This window comes from Indicator indicator, chromosome 12 (genome assembly GCF_027791375.1).
Source record: "Indicator indicator isolate 239-I01 chromosome 12, UM_Iind_1.1, whole genome shotgun sequence".
In the NCBI taxonomy this organism is placed as follows: Eukaryota; Metazoa; Chordata; class Aves; order Piciformes; family Indicatoridae; genus Indicator; species Indicator indicator.
This window is the reverse complement of record NC_072021.1, coordinates 24,500,280-24,505,112: the sequence shown is the minus strand read 5'-3', so window position 1 is coordinate 24,505,112 and position 4,833 is coordinate 24,500,280.

The following is a 4,833-nucleotide window of genomic DNA, read 5'->3' as shown; positions in this document are numbered from 1 at the left end:
CACCCCGTCAGCTCCAGCAGCGACTCTCGCGAGAGCCCCGCGGGGCGCGGGAAAGGGCGAACTGTCGCGAGAGCTGCGGCGGTAGGGTTGTGGTAGAGGAAATCTCGCGAGAGCTACGAGGGGCATGTGAAGGTGTGGGGTTGGTGCCAGGCGCTTTCTCTGCTGCCGGCTGCGGGCTCCTGGGTTCAGCCTTCAGCGTCCCCCCAACCCCGGGGATGCCCCTGGCCTTAGCGTCTCCTCCATCCCCCGCCCCGGGAGTGCCCCTGGCCTCAGCGCCCCGTGGCCCTGTCTGCGTCAGTACCGGCGGCTCAGTCGGCGCTGGGGCTTGTTAGGGTCCGGCGGACCTCGGCTCGGTAGCTGCGGTTTTCAGCGCCCCCTAGGGCTGTTTGTCCTAGCCCTCGGAGGAGTCTTTGGCCGCACCGGTCCGGGCCTAGGGGCGTACGGAGACCGGGGGACCCCAGCGACGTTTATCGCCCCGGAAGCGCTGTCGGCCCCAGCCCCGGGGAGTCCTTCCCTGGCCGCGCCGCGTTTGTGCGGGCCGGTACGGTGCGGTGGTCACTGCAGGGACCGGGCAGTCCCAGGCTACAGCCATGCTACTGCCGCCGGAATCCTCTCGGGGGTGCCGAGGAGCTGCCAGCGCTGCCGGACCCGCCTGGCGGGCAGATTCTGGGCGGGACCCTGGTGAAAGCGGGGCCCCGGCCGCCCCAGGGCAGTGTGCGGTCAGTCTGTTGACATCCCGGGCTAAGAACCTCCGTTACTTGCCGTGAAGTTCCGTAGCTGCTGGCTGTGCGGGTGGAGGTCCAGCCCTCACTCGTGAGAAGGGAAAGGACACCAGCTACCCCTCCCGTCCACCTTTATTCTTGGCTCTGCCAGGTGGATCCAATTCTTGATATCCCAATTTGGGTGCATCGGGAGGGGCAGGCAGCCTGGGCACGGCTGAGCCCTGGAACAGGAGTGGAGGTGCTACCCTGAAATAGGGCCCCCAAAGAGCTCACCCGCAGTTGTGATTGTGCTGTAACGGGAGAATGCCCCTTGCAAGGGGCTGAGATGAGCTATGGCATCTTCATTAACCACAATTAACCTGGCAGGAAGGTGGCCACGCTCCAGAAGTGATGCAAGACTGGAGAAAGGCTACCAGAAGTTCCAGGTTCTGAAAGCCTGAAAGGTTTGAGTCAAGCCAATAAAGCTTGGCACAGCTAAAAGATGGTTTGGTGTGTAGAAAGTCTGCCACTGCAAAGTTCTTCAGATAAATGTACAGGGCAGGGGGTGACCACCTGGGAAGCTGCTCCAAGGAGAAGGGCTTGGGAATGCTGGGTTCACCACCAGCCAGCAAGGTGGCCAAGAAGGCCAATGGTCCGGGGGCATGAAGAAGAGTGTGGCCAGCAGGTCAAGGGAGGTTCTTCTCCCCCTTTGCTCTGCCAGGCTGAGGCCACAGCTGGAGAACTGGGGCCAGTTCTGGGCTCCCCAGTTCAAGCCAGACTGGGAACTATTGAACAGAGTCTAGTGGATGCTGGGGAGCTGCTGAGGGGCCTGGAGTATGTGTGAGGAGGAAAGGCTGAGACCTGGGGCTTTTTAGCCTGGAGAAGAGCAGCCCGAGAGGGGCTTTTCCCAATGCTAAGAGCTAAAGGGTGGGGAGGAAGAGGCTGGAGCCAGACTCTTGCCAGTGCTGCCCAGGGACAGGCCAAGGGGCACCAGGCACAAACTGGAAGCCAGGAGGTTCCCTCAGGAGCAACCTTTTAGCTTGTAGGGTTCCAAGCCCTGGAGCAGGCTGCCCAGAGAGGTTGTAGAGTCTCCTTGTGTGGAGAGCTTCCAAACCCACCTGGGTACTGTGACCCCTGGCACGCAGCTGTGGGTGACTGCTGGAGCAGGGGGGTTGGACTGGGCAAGCTCCAGAGGTCTCTTCTCACCTCACCACTCTGGGATCAGGGGATCCCATGAGGTGGAACACGCAGTGGGCCTTCTCTCCAGCCAGTCTAAGTGACTGCTACTGTTGAGACACAACAGACTCCTCCATGATGGAACCTTTATCTGCAGCTGCTCTGCCAGGAGCTACACACCCAAGCCATGCTGTACCTGATGCTGTTAACCCTGTCCCACTTGATGCCAAGACAGTGCCAGGACACAGAGGCAGGAATTCCAACCCTCAGCAGCCACTCAGACTCGATCCCAGAGTCTGAGGACAATCCCTTCCTGTAGAACTGGACTCCAACAGCTGGGGCCATTCAGCCTGCAGAAGGCTCAGGGTGATCTCAGTGGGGACAAATAACCTGAGTGGTCCCATCCCACCCTGGGGGCAGCCTGTGTGTGCTGGCACAGGCTGGTGACCAGCTCACCATGGGTGCAGTCCCACAAGGTGGGACCAATGAATGAATCCAGTGGGTGAAGTGTGCCAGTGCTGAGCTGACCCAGCTACCCGGAGAGCTCTCTCCCCTGGCAGAATGCCAGCACCTCCTGCAGAGGGCATTTCTGAGTCAGCAGCTGCCTGGTGCCTCTCCACTAAACTTCCTCTTGCCCAGTTTGTCTGATGCTGGGGCACACATCAGCCTGGGGATGCCACCTCAGCCCTGTGGGCTGGCAATTGGGGAAAATCAAGTGGTCCAGGGCATGCTCTGCCCAGAGGCGTTGTTCAGGGGCTTTATTGATTTGTCAGCTGGCGAGGCTGGCACACAGAGCACAGCTGGCAGACAGGGCACCAGCTGGCAGCTCAGCAAGGCATCCCCGCGCAGCAAGGTACAGGCTGAGCGAGGTACAGTCGGTGCCATGGTGGAGGCAGTGCCACACGGAGCACCTGGCACGGCACAGAGCACAGGCAGTGCCTCATGGAAGCATCCAGCACAGTGCAGAGCATTGGTACAGCACAGAACATTGGTACAGCAGAGAGCACTGGCACAGAACATTGGCACAGCGCAGAGCATGGGCAGCACAATGTGGACAGTGCCACATGGAGAGCCTGGCACAGTCCACAGCATTGGTACAGCACAGAGCACTAGTGCAGTGCAGAGCATGGGCAGCACAATGCAGGCAGTGCCCACATGGAGGACCTGGCACAGTGCAGAGCACTGTCACAGAACACTGGCACAGCACAGAGCACAGGCAGCATAATGTGGGCACTGCCACACAAGAGCACCTGGCACAGCACAGAGCATCGGCACAGAGCACTGGCACAGTACAGGACACTGGCACAGCACAGAACACCAGCACAACGTGGAAGACTGGCACAGTGCAGGACACTGACACAGTGCAGGACACTGGCACAGTGCAGAGCACCAGCAAAGTGCAGCATGATACAGCTGGCTCCCAGGGCACAGCACGGCACAGCACAGCATGGCATAGCACAGCATGGCTTTGGCATGGCATTGGAGAGTTCCTGTTCACAGTCCCTGCCACCCGAGCCCAGCGTGGCAGTGCCAGGGATGGTCCTTTTCTCCTCCCCATTCCCCAGATCCACCCCAGGAGAAGCAGGCAGGAAGGGCCCAGGGTGCCCCCTCCAGATGCCAAGAGGCTTTAGGAGGCTGTGAGAGAAACTGGGGAATGAGAAGGGTCCTGTCGAGCACCCGTGAGGCTTCTGCTGCTCCTGCTGGATCCAGCTGATGGGTTTGGGGTTTGGACGCCTTCTGCCAGGTCAAGTCCAGCTCACAAAGTCCTCTCCTCGGCCAATGCCAAGGCCTGCAGATCTACCATGGCATCGCCATGGCTCTTCTGTGCTGGGGGAACCTGGGCAGAACGGGAGGAACCGGCAGTAAAGGATGGAGGGAGATGAACCAGAGGTCCTCTCCTTGTTCCTCCAGGTGCTACCAGCTGGCAAAGAGGAAGCACAGCTCTGGGACCTGCAGAGAATAAAGCTCCTCATTCTGAGGGACATCTGTGACCTAGGGGATCCTGCAGCAGCTGCCATCCTCACACACCTCTGGGAAAGGCTGCAGGGAGCTGCCCCCTCCCCAGCCCCTCTCAGCTGCCTCTGGCTGGCTGCTTCAGGAGCGGGCAGCAGAGCATCTTCTGCTGGGGCCCAGCTTCTCTTGGCGCAGGGGAAATGTCTCCTGGTGGCTCCTCCAGGTGCTGCTGCCTCCCCACAGCATGGCTCCAGCGGGCACTGCTGGTGGGCTGCAGGGGAGGGTGGGCAAGAGTCTGGCAGATCCCTGGCTCTGGGCACCACGCTGCTGCGGGGGAGGGTGGGTAGGAGTCTGGCAGACCCCCAGCTCTGGGCACCACACTGCTGCAGGGGAGGGTGGGCAGGAGTCTGGAAGACCCCTGGCTCTGGGCACCACACTGCTGCAGGGGAGGGTGGGCAGGAGTCTGGCAGACCCCTGGCTCTGGGCACCACACTGCTGCAGGGGAGGGTGGGCAGGAGTCTGGCAGACCCCTGGCTCTGGGCACCACACTGCTGCAGGGGAGGGTGGGCAGGAGTCTGGCAGACCCCTGGCTCTGGGCACCACACTGCTGCAGGGGAGGGTGGGCAGGAGTCTGGAAGACCCCTGGCTCTGGGCACCACACTGCTGCAGGGGAGGGTGGGCAGGAGTCTGGCAGACCCCCAGCTCTGGGCACCACACTGCTGCAGGGGAGGGTGGGCAGGAGTCTGGCAGACCCCCAGCTCTGGGCACCACACTGCTGCAGGGGAGGGTGGGCAGGAGTCTGGCAGACCCCCAGCTCTGGGCACCACACTGCTGCAGGGGAGGGTGGGCAGGAGTCTGGCAGACCCCCAGCTCTGGGCACCACACTGCTGCAGGGGAGGGTGGGCAGGAGTCTGGCAGACCCCCAGCTCTGGGCACCACACTGCTGCAGGGGAGGGTGGGCAGGAGTCTGGCAGACCCCCAGCTCTGGGCACCACACTGCTGC